The 14,016-nt window shown below is 46.7% G+C and overlaps 1 protein-coding gene across 14 annotated transcripts in view; it reads right to left on the bottom strand.

Annotated features, from left to right (window-relative positions):
* Ilf3 (interleukin enhancer binding factor 3) overlaps positions 1-10,585 on the bottom strand; it is a 43,094-nt gene extending 32,509 nt beyond the window's left edge. For 11 of the 14 annotated variants that reach the window (XM_027411522.2, XM_027411535.2, XM_027411536.2 and 8 more), the window contains exon 1: positions 10,437-10,585. The gene's annotated coding sequence lies outside the window, so the exon portion shown is untranslated. Of the gene's footprint in view, positions 1-9,420; positions 9,542-10,436 lie in introns of those variants that run through there. The other 3 variants (XM_027411530.2, XM_027411532.2, XM_027411524.2) reach the window with 2 other exon arrangements.
* Positions 10,586-14,016: the final 3,431 nt, after the last annotated feature.

Genomic DNA, 14,016 nt, shown 5'->3' with positions numbered 1-14,016 from the left:
AGGCAGAGGCAGGAGCATAACTTTTTAAGTTGAGGCACAGAAATCACAGACCAACCAAAGACTACACAGTGAAACGCTGACTCAAAGAGGGGTCAGAGACCTTGGGGGCCTGGAGAAACAACGGCTCTGTGGTTAAGAACTCATATTGCTTTTAAAGAGGGCCCATGCTTGAGACACAATGGGCAGTGGCTCACAACTGCCCAGAACTTCAGCTGCAGGGTAATACAAGGAACACCTCAGGCCTCCTCAGCCACCAGCTCTCACTTGCAGGGATCCACACACAGACATTTAAAAAAAATAATAATGTAAAGAAAAACCCACCTGGTGTTGGTGGCACACGCCTTTAATCCCAGCACTCGGGAGGCAGAGGCAGGTGGATCTCTGTGAGTTCGAGGCCAGCATGGGCTACAGAGCGAGTGCCAGGATAGGTTCCAAAGCTACAGAGAAACCCTGCCTCGGGGAAAAAAAAAAAAAGAAAGAAAGAAAGAAAGAAAGAAAAACCCTTGGATAATAAATAGCTTTTGCTGGTTGGTGGTGGCACATGCCTTTAATCCCAGCATTCAGAAGGCAGAGGCAGGTGGATCTCTTTGAGTTCTACACCAGCCTGATCTACAGAGTAAATTCCAGGACAGCCAGAAAACCCTGTATGGGGGGGGGGGGGGTTGGGAACCACAGAGGACAAGGCCATGCCCTGTATCAAAATCCTAAATAAACTAGTTATACTTTGAAGGATTGCAAACCATAGCTAGCGTTTTAGAACCTGATGCCTGGGGCTGGAGAGATGGGTCAGAGGTTAAGAGCAACCACATTAACTACACGGTAGCTCAACCATCTATAATGAGATCTGGTGCCCTCTTCTGGCGTGTGTATACATAAGTTAAAAAAAAAAAAAAACAATGCCCAAGGCCTTGGGTACAATACACAAACACAAGTGGCAAGACAATATTAACTAACCTAGTTGTACTTTTATTTTTCTCTTTTTTACATTTGTTCATTGTGTATGTGGTGTGGATATATGCACACCACAGTACCCATACAGGTCAAGTAACTTTTGGGAGTCCTCCTTTTACATGGGTTCTAGGGCCAGAACTAAGTTGTCAGGCTTGGTGGTGGCAAGTACTTTTACACTGAACAATCTTGCCTGCCAGCAGTTGTATTTTCAGTATCCTCATTAATTGGGTATTTAAATAAGAGAAACAAAGTTTCAACTAGACATACTTCCCATAAAACATTCAAAAAGAGAAGCCAAGGGCTGGAGCCCATGGGTTTAAAGCACTTGTCCCTGCAGAGGACAAGGGTTCAATTACCAGCACCCACATGGCAGTAACTCCAACGCCCTCTTCTGAGCTCCTCAGGTACCAGCACAGATTAAATAAAGTCAACCATAGGTCAAGAAGCAGAGCAACCAACCAGTTGACAGGAAGTAAACATAGGATTATTAAGAAAAAAAGAGTAGCCTGGCGTTGGTGGTGCACACTTTAATCCCAGCACTCAGGAGGCAGAGACAGGCGGATCTCTGTGAGTTCGAGGCCACCCTGGTCTCCAGGGCGAGTGCCAGGATAGGCTCCAAAGCTACACAGAGAAACCCTGTCTTGAAAAACCAAAAAAAAAAAAAAAAGAAAAAAAAAGGGTAAAGTAAGATTGAGTCTGGAGGATGGATAGAGAGAGGCACAGGAAGTAGAAGGAAAGGAGATTCAATCTGAAGAGTTTGGTTTGAGATGGCATGGAGGAAGAGAGGACTCTGGGATGTTGGCTGAGGAGGAAGGAAGCTCAGCTAGGTGCTTTCTCTGGCTCTCACTGGAACAACTGTCTGCAAAGTCTTTATTGGTAAAACTGAACAATTGCTGATTTATTCTGAATTTGTACCCTGGAAAAATTTAATATTCTAGTCTTAATTAAACGTGATGCCAATTTGCCTACTATTTCATTATTTTCTGACATTTTGTTTGTTTTCCCTGTATGAACTACATAAAATCTGATGTCTTCACTGAGCTTTGCTGTGCTTTGCCATCTCCATTCATGCTTCATGGCATCTGCATATGTACCGTGAATTGGATTTTCCTTTTATATAGTCAGCAGTGCTGTACTGACTCTGTGGTTCCTTCCCCCGTATGGGCCATCCCATCCCCCTGTGTATAGACTGCTGCTTTCCAGTTTTGGTTCCATCAGTCGTCGATGAGCCATCAGTAAACCTTGGGTTAGTCAAGTGTTGTGACCATTCCATTGGTCCCACAGTTCAGTAGGTACCTTTCTTGGGGGAGAGCTGAGCAGTTTAGGTAGAGGGTGTAGCACAAGTTTGAATAGGTCTTAATAATTAGAACTGGAGTCCCACAAGAGACACCTCTCACCTCTACTGAATCCTCAGGCAGAATGGAATGAGCTCCAGTCGCCTCCCACCTTCTATTTCTCTCTGCCTAGCTATGTCACTCCTGTCTCCACCTCCCTAGTGCTGGAATTAAAGGCATGTGACTCCCAAGTACTAGGATTAAAGGTGTGAGCTACCACAGCCTGGCTCTGTTTTCTCTTTTAGACTGGATCAATCCTGTATAGCTTTGAACTCACAGAGATCCCCAGCCTCTGCCTCCTGAGTGCTGAGATTAAAGGTCTGTGTTACCACTGCCTGACTTCTATGGCTAACTAGTGTATCTAGCTCCGCACTCTGATCTTCAGGAAAACTTTGTTAGATCACAGACAAAATATCACCACAATAGGGCAACTGAGTATTTCTTCAGTATGGGAAAGCATAGGCCTATTTGCTACCACATCCTGGTCAGGAAGAAATTCAGATTGGTACCAGTTCCCCTGTAATATCTTTCCTTCCGTGGCTAAACTCTAGGACTCTCTGCCTTTGAGTGGATCCAATCCATCATTGTAAGGGGAACCCTTATGACCATAGGGTGGTTGGCAGTGACTGAATATAAGATTCTCCATGTCTCATAAAATGTCCAAATTTGTTTCTCAAAGAGAGTGTTTATTTTCTGATTATGTAAAGTGTTTGCAACAGAAACCAACAGGCAAATGTTAGTGGATTTCTTTTTGCTTCATGAAGAGTCCCAGTTTCACTAATAAATATGACATCCATAATAAGGCTGTTCTCTGGTTCAATATTGGTCAAGGGTTGCATGGAGAAGAGCTTACTGGCAGTCCCAAAAGCTACTCTTTGTTCCTGTCCCCACTGGAAATTAGCTGCTTTTCTACTAACCCTGTAGAGGGTTCTTATAATCTGTAAATTTGGTATGTGATTTCTCTAGTGTGTAAACATACCAATTAGGAGCTATATCTGAGTTTTGTCCCTGGGTGGTGGGACTAAAGTCATGTACCACCACCACCTTGTTCACTGTAACTCTAGAATTTTAATTTATAGAGATCTGCCTGTCTGCTGGGATTAAAGGCATGGAGTAAGTAGTACCATGGCCCTGCTCCAATATTTTAGCTTCAAATCACTCCACCTCTTAGAGATTTACAAGTTTGAACTGAGTAAACCTTTGAATTTACTTAAAACTTCTTAAATCTCTTAACTGTATTTTTAATATCAAACAACAGAAATAGCCTTTGGGGGGGGGGTGAGACAGGGTTTCTTTGTGGCTTTGGAGGCTGTCCTGGAACTAGCTCTTGTAGACCAGGCTGGTATCGAACTCACAAAAATCCGCCTGCCTCTGGCTCCCGAGTGCTGGGACTAAAGGCGAGATTGCGCTACTGCCGCCACCACCACCAACCGGCTCCACTCTAACGTATAAATTAAGATGTGGTTTAAGAAAACCCATTTGTCACTTCATGCCAGTAAGGCAAGTGTGCCTTTGGCACATCATCATTTTAAAATACCAGTTTTTATTTTTTCACACCTAATCAAATAAGTAATTGGACTGAATGAGCAAGCTGTCCAGTGAACTACCTATTCAGGAGGTCTGTTTTCTCCTGTTCAAAACTAATCTTTATCAATCTTGATGGCATCCACAGCTTTTCTTCTCTAGTGGAAACAAAGCAAAACCTCTTCCCCAATATAGCACGTATCATCGTTTCCATTCTGAGGTCAACACCTCTTTAAAATGTATATAGGCTGATTTAATTCAGTTTTTTTAGCCTACTGTCCATTGTATCTCTGAAGCTGTTGTCCCCTATCTCTGGGGGACTTTATTACCCTTTTCTGCTTAAGCGTATCTTTTGCCGGGCATTGGTGGCGCATGCCTTTAATCCCAGCACTCGGGAGGCAGACGCAGGTGGATCCCTGTGAGTTCGAGGCCAGCCAGGTCTACAGAGCTAGTTCCAGGACAGCCAGGACTGTTTCACAGAGAAAACCTGGGGGGGGGGGGGGATTCAATTTTAAAGCCACTTTCAAGAGGCAGATTGAAATTCGAAGTGAATGTCCTTTGTGATCTAAAATTTAATACACTTAAATCTTGAATTTATATATAAAGAGATAGGGGAATAGGTATATTTATCCACACATACTAAAAAGAATATTTTTTTAATGAAAGATAGTACTTTTTCTGTTGCCAAAAACCATTTTGCCCTAGAACAGCTATAATAAACTGCAAAAGAGGAATCCCTCCAGAGTTAGGGTTGGCGCAGGGTTTTGCTTTTCTTTTTCTAGTATAATAAAAGCCTCCAACTAAGGAATCCAGAGACCACTGGAACATCTGAAGAAAAAGGATAGATCATCAAGAGAAAATGTCCCAAGAAAAAGAGTAAAATGGCCAAGTGGTACCGCCCACCTCCAGCTAACTGGCCTGAAATCCTGGCTGGTAGCACCAAACTAGTTAGTACTGGCACCAATTCCACCATCTAGCTAGAGCAACTAACCCCTCCCACCAGACAACCATCCCTGGCCAGGGCAGGACAGCCCAGAAGGACACTCCATCCTTCCCGCCATGTGAAAGGCTGGTCCACCCAAGGCAGTTTCCAAATGCTTGACACTGCTGCCCTCTACAGACATGAGTGGCAAATGGGCTTATATGGTCCCAATTCATTTAAAAATTAAAATTGGTGGGGCCTAGAGATGGCTGCTCTTTCAGAAGACTGGCTGCTTTTCCAGGTCCTGATTTCAATTTCCAGCAACCACATGGTGACTCACAACCATCTATAATGAGATTTGGTGCCCTCTTCTAGTATGCAAGAATACATGCAGTGGTGGCGCAGGCCTTTTGTCCCAGCACTGGGGAGGCAGAGAAAGGCGGATCTCTGTGAGTTCGAGACCAGCCTGGTCTACAAGACCTAGTTCCAGGACAGCCTCCAAAGTCACAGAGAAACCCTGTCTTGAGAATAAATAAATAAATAAATACATGCAGGCAGAACACTGTACACTTAAGTCTTCTAAAAAAAAAATTAAAACTGGCTTTGGGGTGGAATTGTGGCTCTCTTCTACTTGTTTAAGTAAAATCTAAAATCTCTGTCTCTTATCAGGAGAGCCACCTGATATGGGACAGAAGAAAACAAAAAATAAGGAACTATTATATTGCCACTAAACTCATCATAATCTTTGTTTCCATTTGACTCTCTAAAACTTCTTTTAAGGTATAGATATTATCTCAAAATCTGTAAGATTATTATGTATACATAAACCTGCAATTGTGATACTAGTATTCATAGAGAGTACTAAGTAATTGTAGAAATAAGCTTCATCTAGCTTCCTGTATGTGTTTTGGGGTTTGAGTCTAAAGCAGGTACCTAGGAACTAAGTTTGTGTGCCTCAGATGTACTTAAGACATGTGGTCCTCAAACCTTTCAGAGACCTGCTGATATTCTATTTATTTGTTTGCTTTTTCAGGGCAGGGTTTCTGTGCAGTTTTGGAACCTGTCCTGTAATTCTATAAACCAGACTGGCCTCAAACTCAGAGATCCGCTTGCCTCTGCCTCCCAAGTGCTGGGATTAAAAGAGTGCACACCACCATCATCTGACAAATATGGCATTTTATTTTTTTTAAAGATTTTTTTTTATTTATTACGTATACAACATTCTGCTTCCATGAGTATCTGCACACCAGTAGAGGGCACCAGATATTATAACGGATGGTTGTGAACCACCATGTGGTTGCTGGGAATTGAACTCAGGACCTCTGGAAGAGCAGCCAGTGCTCTTAACCTATGAGTCATCTCTCCAGCTCCCCAAATATGTCATTTTAAATATTTAAATTTTCTACAATAAACTGTGACCATTCCTAACAGTAACCTTTGAGATCGCCAAGATGATGGGGCCCTGCAACAATTAATCCACCTTGATTGTGGCAACGCTAAACACTGGGAAAACTGCTCCATGTCTCTTCTGCTGCCAGATTCTGAGCAAACATTGGGTACCTTTGGGTTAACTGCTGTGTCCTACCTCGTCAGGACTGCCACCAAGAAACACCACCCAAAGATCAGGCATGGACTACAAACTTCTGAGGACAGTCAAATCGCTGAGATCATGAGACTGACATGAACATTTTACAGAACTTTGAAATCAAAAATACTTAATCCTAAGACTGCCAAATGCAACCAAGCTGAACATTGTAGATGCGCTTGATGAAAACAACTTCATTATTGTAAATAGTTTTACTGGGTAAAACATTTCCTTTTTATTTAGACAAAAAGGGAGAAATATTGCAGGCTATTTGGTCATACTGTGAATCCTGAGGTTGCATTATTAACTGGAAAAACCTGTTTCTGGTTGTGGTGTGGCTCAGCCTTAACATATACCCTTAACCCAAGAACTTTCTGCTTATATATTGTAAACAGGATTAAATAAAGTTAACCATAGATCAAGAGGCAGAGCAACTAACCAGTTGGCAGGAAGTGAACATAGGATTTTTTTTTTTTTTTTTTTTTTGTTTTTTGAGACAGAGTTTCTCTGTGTAGCTTTGGAGCCTATCCTGGCACTCGCCCTGGAGACCAGACTGGCCTTGAACTCACAGAGATCCTCCTGCTTCTGCCTCCCGAGTGCTAGGATTAAAGGCATGCACCACCAACGCCCGTGGAACAGGATTATTAAGAAAAAAACAGAGAGTAAAGATTTCATCAGGAGGATGGATAGAGAGAGGCACAGGAAGTAGAAGGAAAGGACATTCAATCTGAAGAGATGGCATGAGGAAGAGAGAGGCTTCTGGGATGTTGGCTGAGGAGGAAGGTCAGCTAGGTGCTTTCTCTGGCTCTCACTGGAACAACTGGCTGCAAAGTCTTTATTGGTAAAATTGAACAACTGAGATTTTGTTAAAAACAACACTCAATCACCTGCAGGGTGGCAGCCCTACCACTTGCAAAGTCTACACCAGAAGCCTGAATCTAGGCTAACCTGTACTATATAATACATGACCCTGTTTCAGAAAGAAAACATAAGCAGTGGTGGCCCACACCTTTAATCCCAGCACTTGGGAGGCAGAGGCAAGTGGATCTCTGAATTTGAGGCCAGCCTGGTCTACAGAGCCAGTTCCAGGACAGTCAGGGCTGCACAGAGAAATCCTAAGAGGGAGTTAAGGGAGTAGTCACAAGTTCATGGGCCACACATTATTAATATACTTAACAATGAGGTTACATATCTTTCAGAATGGCTCAAGTAATCAAAGAACTGACAGACAATATGTAGCAGAACCTAACTCTATGCAAGTAAATGTATCACTTACAATAAAAGTAGCAGCAGTGTGTTAGCAGGCAAGGCAGTGGTGGTGCTTGCCTTTAACCTCAGCACTCGGGAGGCAGAGGCTCTTTGAGTTTGAGGACAGCCTGGTCTACAGAATGAGTGCCAGGACAGCCAAGGCTACAACAGAGAAACCCTGTCTCAAAAAACAAAAACAAAAACAAAAACAAAAAATAGGTAGCAGCACAGGCAAGAAAAAGAGAAATCTACATTTCTACAGGATAAGAATCACTCCCCTAGAACAAGAAAAGTAGCCAGCAATCCCAGCACTCAAGTTAAGGCACTTTGAGACCAGTCTAGACTTCATTGTGAGACTCCTTCTGGATACAGAGACAAGAGAGGAAAGCCCAGAGAGAACTTCTGGCCATATGTGGTGACACAAACCTTTGATCACAGCACTCAAAAACAGAGACAGACAGATCTCCAAGAGTTAAGAGGCCACACAAGCTACACAGTAGGACCTTGTCCAAAGAAAGATTTTTCTCAAATCTACACCTTACTCCTGTGACAGATCCTGACCATACTTGGATGCCTTCTCCATACAGCAAATTGCTTGGGGGAGTAGGGGGGGGACGGAGACTCGAGGACATAGACACCAGTCCTGGTGTGGTGGCTCACAAATATAATCCCAGCCCTCAGAAGGTTTGAGGCAGAAGGATTCCAAGTTTACAGTCAGTCTGGGCTACACAGAGAGACACTAATTCAAAAAATAAAGAAAAGCTGGGCTGTGGTGCACATGCCTTTAAACCCAGCATCCAGGAGGTGGGGACAGGCAATTTATGATTCAAGGCCAGCATGGTCTACTGAGCAAGTTCCAGGACAGCCAGAGCTACAGAGAGAAACCATGACTCAGAAAAATAAAAAAGAAAACAAAAACAAAAAACGCAGGGCGTTGGTGGCACACGCCTTTAATCCCAGCACTCAGGAGGCAGAAGCAGGTGGATCTCTGTGAGCTTGAGGCCAGCCTGGTCTCCAGAGCAAGTGCCAGGATAGGCTCCAAAGCTGCAGAGAAACCCTGTCTCAAAAAACCAAAAAGAAAAAAGAAAAAGAAAAAAAAAACTTAGCAAGTATTCTTGTAAGACGTTGAGACCAGAAGAATGTGCAAAATAAGAAGTAGCCATGTATTCACAGTAACATCAGTCTAGAAATCTGTACTAAAAGGAGCCAAAGGAACTTTTGCTTGCTTACAGGTATTCATCAGAAAAACTGAAAGCAATCAGGCATTCCTCAGCTCCAAAAGGAGGGGGTCACTAGACCGGTCCAAACTTGCAGCAGACAGACTGATACAGTACCCAGTGCTGCCAAGGCCCCCTGGCACTAATCACCAGCTTCTAATATGGACTGCAGACTTCCAGTCAATACCCAAAGCCTGCAGAGCCCATTCATAAACCCCAGTGACCAGGAGCTACCCACAATGCAACAAGAGCAGCAGTAGCTGCCAGTGGCCTCTCCTATGGGGCTGTGAAGGAAGTTCTGGTTCTCCACACTTCATATACAAACAGGGTGACTGCAGTAGCTAACACAGGAAGCCACACTCAAAGGAACAGTGGTAGAATGCTGGTCAATCCACAAATGGTCCCTCCTCAAAAACCTAAGGGAAAAACACTGGGGAAGTCCTACACATGAACCCTAACTTTCAACGGCGCGTCTCCTTTTCCTATGGACACGACATCACCATACCGAACATTTTAAATAGAACAGAACTTTGAACCAGAAAGATACATTCAGAATACTAGAATCCCAACATCGAAGCATATCGCCAACACTGAGCGGCCTCTTTGCTGATCCACCACGTGTCCTAAGCAGCAACTTACCAGCAATTTTACTAAGAGATGGTTTACGCTTCTCCAGTTTGGATCCGTAATGGGAGAATCGAACAGACCGTTATACTCTCCAAACAGCGTATCCGAATTGTGAATAACCTAAGGTGAATTCCCATCACTCAACTACTTTAATAAAAGAAAATTTAAAGCGCAGACGTTCGGAAGATTTCAAGCATGTCAGTCCTGCAGATAGATCAGAGTCCCCAACACCACATCATCATTTTGGGGACTGGAGGCAGGGCCTAAACAACCTGGGAAACACCATCAATGAAAACCACCTGATCTAAAAAAAAAAAAAAAAACGGGAAACTCAAACGGCCTTAACTTTGGGTCTCGATCTGGAGGAAACCTACAGATTGGGACTTTAGGGACCCGATACCGAATCTAGAAATGCTTCCCGCAACGATCATCTAGGGGAGAGGACCGTGCTCGGGACAAAGGAGAGGGGTCTCCCGCGTTGGGAGCTGGGATGAAGAGGGCATGCTTCTGGAAGCCGGGGACGTAGCTTCACAAAGAGAGAACGCGGGTAATGCGAAGGGATCGCTCCCTCTGCGCCCGCCGGGATGCCCGGGATGTGAGGGGGTGTGTGCTTCAACACGTGCGCGCGTGCGCAGGGCCGGAGCAACAGACAAAAGCCGGGCCTAGCGGAGAGTGAGCGGCCCGGGCAGGGGCAGGGGGTTCAGTGCGTGCGCACCCCCTGACAGCGGCGCCCAGGCCCCGGCCGAGGGGGCCGCCGAGGGGGAGAGTGGATGCGCGCGCACAGGGGCCCTGCCGCCGCCATTTTGTTTCCTCGGCACAATGGGGGAGAGTAACGGCCAAGCGCGGGAGCGAGGCCGGAGGAGACGGCAGGAGCGAGACGCCGACGGGTGGGAGATCCGAGCGGAGGGCTGGGTCCGCAGGGCGGCCACGGCCCTGTCACCAGCGTCCCCTCGGTCGGCGTGCGCTGACAAGTGGGAGAACGGACGAGGGGGAGGGGTGGAGGCGGGAGACGCCACACTGCCGCTTACCTTGTCGGCGTTCCGGTCCTCGGCCTCAGCCGCCGCCGCCCTCCTGCCACCAGCCTTCCGAGTCTTCAGAGCCCCGCTCAAAAAAAAAAAAAAAAAAAAAGCCAGCGCGTTTTCGCCGGGGCTGCTCCAGTCCCAACTGCAATGGCGGAGAGAGGAGGAGGAGCCGGGGCCGGGGGCGAGCGGAGGGCGGGCGGGCCGGCGGGGCGGGGGGCGGGGCGCGGCCGGGGAGGTGACCACGTGATTGCATGGCCCCCCCCGCGTCACGTGGGCGACCGGCCTAGGCCCAGCCCCCAGCGGGTGGGCGGGATGAAACGTGCCCGAGGGGGCGGGGCTGCGTCACCTGACGGCGGCACGGGGGCCGCTTTTCTGGGGGGGGTGGTTGCCGATTCACATGACAGGGGCGGGCTCCGCTTTCGTCACGTGACGGGAATCTTTTTTTGTTGTTGTCGTCGTCTCCTATCCCTTTTGCTCTATTGGTAGACCTGTATCACCTGACGAGGCTCCCGTATTTTGTTTTGCTTTTTTTTTCCCCAATGGCGGTTTTTTCCGAGCGACCGTTATCACGTGACGCAACGGAGCAGGGGTTGGGCCCTTCGGACTGCGCAAGTGCGCGCGCGCGCGCATGCGCCGCTCCGGTCCGCCTCAGGACGTTGCCGGAAGCCAGGCTGGAAGACCGGCACGTGCGCACGGTTCTCCTCCTCAGTGGTGGGCAGATGGGCTACCACAGACTCCCGTCGTCTCGCTGTGCTGCCCAGGCCGACTCCCGCCGCCGCTATAATTACAGCTGCATTACAGACAAGGCCATGGCTCCGGGCTGCTGCTGAGAGTGCCTGGGCCTGACCCCAGTACCACACACACAAAAAGCCAAATTCCAGACAAGACATGAAAGCTCTCAAGCACCCAGGTCCCCTCCCTCTTCACATCCATCATACCAATAAATAATAGATAACTCGAGTTAGTTAACTCGGTGAACGGGTTTTAGATGACCGTGTCACCCACAATCTGAAACTGGAGACAAATTTGTAAATTAATAAACTTGTAGGTCGTTTGAGATCTCAGCCTGAGATGTTTCTAACACAAGGAGCACGGTCTGTCTAAAAATGACATGTCTGTTCTGACAGCGCCACCAAGTGGCGAACATGGTTAATAAGGCTTTCCTGAGGTTTGTTTGCAGACGGATTTTTTTTTTTTTTTTTTCTAATGCGTGTCTGTGCATCACGTGTGTGCCTGGTGCCTAGGGGGTCAGAAGAGGGTTTGAATCCTCTGAAACTGGAGTTATAGATGGTTGTGAGCCTTCATGTGGGTGCTGGGAATCGAACTTGGGTCCTTAGCCAGAGCAGTAAGTGCTTTTAAACTTGTGAGTCACCTTCCCAGCATCTGTGGACAGATATTATTGAATGATGACTATTTCTCAGTATTTCTCAGTGCCTGTGTCTCTGTGTGTCTCTGTGACTGTGTATGTGTGCGTAGCCACACAATGTATAGAGTGCAGAGCCCCACACAGAGTGGACTATCCCCTTCCATCTTTACATGGGATCCTGAGATTAAACTCAGGCTGCTTATCTTCATGCATGTGCAAAGTTAGGCATGATGGTGCACACCTGTAAACCCAGGGCTGGAGAAGAGGAGACCGGAGTCCTTGGGGCTCATCGACCAGCCCACCCAGCTGAAATAGCTAGCCCCAGGATTAGTGAGACAGAGCAAAGAAGAGATAAAGACACCAGACAGACATGGAACATGTGAACCCATATACACCACACAAAAGTAACCAGTCTTTAAAAGGTGCACCTTTGTCAGGGCTGAGGTTACCCTACCTGTGAGCAGCTCAGTAGAGGGCCCCAGCCACCGTGATAAGCTGCTCCATTCACCCTCCCTGTCCATGTCATCCCTTTGGTCACCATAAATGCTGAAAAAATTAGGTGCCATTTGCCACCCTCCTGCCTGCATCATCCTGCCAGGCACTGCCTCACTTTCTGTTACCCCATGTGCCTTTAACAAGCTTTCCCTGTCATCGGGCTGCTCCCCTTCTTTACCTTCCTCATTGCTGACGATGGTTATACATACCTTCCCTTTTGCTTTTTGGTGCCCCTAGTCTGCCTTCATGAACAGCTATATTCTGGTTATTACTTTCAACTGCAAAGATTTCTCCAGCTCCCCCAATGAAATAAAGGTCTTCCTTTCAATGTTTTAGATTACATGTATTTAGTGTGTGTGTGTGCACTTGAGAGTACAAGAGTGTGCTCCTGTGGAAGTGAGAAGGCAACTGTCGGTATCAGGTCTCACCTTCCACCACACAGACAAGGATCAAACTCACTTCCTCAGGCATGGCAGCAACCACCTTGACCCCCTGTGCTGGCAATTTTTTGTCAACTTGACACAAGCTAGAGTCACCTGGGAAGAGGGAACCTCAACTGAGGAATTCCCTCTGTTGAATTGGTCTATGGGCATATCTGTGATGCATTTCCTTAATTGGTAATTGTAAGGAGCCTTGTAACCGGGCAGGCAAAGGCCTGGCTGAAGAAAGATGAAACGAAAGGGAGTATAGGCCCACTACGTGGCGGTGGCCATTGTAGATAAGAGTGAGAATGTGTGGGGTGTGGCAAAGTGTGATTAGCAGGATTTAAGGAACTATTTAAGGACCAGTTCAGAACTGGGAATTTTAGAGTATATACCACGACTCTTATGTCCTGAAGCTCTGCTCTGCTAACCTGAGACAACCAGTCCATGAAGCTGAGTGCCACCTGTTTTGAACCCAATTCCATGACACCGGGCCCTCAGGAAACTCAACGGCCTGAATCCAGAGGAACTGAAGTCCTGAGCCTGAACCTGCTAGAAAGGTACCCCCTGCTGTGAGCCTAGTGTTTGTGGTTCTTAGGATGGTTTGCTTATGCTTGTGTGTTGCTTGTGTGAAGTAAAACTTATATACTCAAAACCAACTCCCTGAGTTTGTCATTCCTCCCAGACCAAAACCTGGCAAGGGCCAGTAATTGACTGGCCCCCTGTGGCAGTGTCATCCCTGAGCAGGTGGGCCTGGGCTGTATAAGAAAAGCAGCTGAGGAAGGCAGAAGCAGCAAGCCAGCAGCTTTCTGCCCTGTCTTCTGACTCAGTAATGCCCCCTGGTTCCTGGGTTAAGCTCCCACCTTAGCAGTCTCTCAAAATAAGAGACTATAACCTAGCCACGAAATAAACCCACTCCTCCCCAAGTTGCTTTTGGTCAGTGTTTTTACCACAACAGTGGGAACCCAACAAATGCATTAGCTAAGCCATCTGGATGATCCCCGCCCCCTGCCCCGCAGGGTTTCTCTGTGTAACAGCCCTGTCTTGGAACTCACTCTGTAGACCAGGCTGGCTTCAAATTCACACAGATCCTCCTGCCTCTGCCTCCTGAGTACTGGGATTAAAGGCATGAGCCACCAAGGCTCAGCTTGTTCAGGTGGTTTATGTTATGTTTTTTATTTGTTTGTTTCTCCTCTGTGCTCACAGCTCTCCGTCCCATGCAGTCTGGTGGACAAATGTGAGAAGACCATGGCAGAGTGCTAACTCAGTGACTAAATGTAAACTCAGAAGGGTGGCTCAGAAG

This window comes from Cricetulus griseus, chromosome 4 (genome assembly GCF_003668045.3).
Source record: "Cricetulus griseus strain 17A/GY chromosome 4, alternate assembly CriGri-PICRH-1.0, whole genome shotgun sequence".
Lineage (NCBI taxonomy): Eukaryota > Metazoa > Chordata > Mammalia > Rodentia > Cricetidae > Cricetulus > Cricetulus griseus.
Note: the sequence above shows the minus strand (reverse complement) of the source record. Positions and strands in the feature narration are given on the sequence as shown.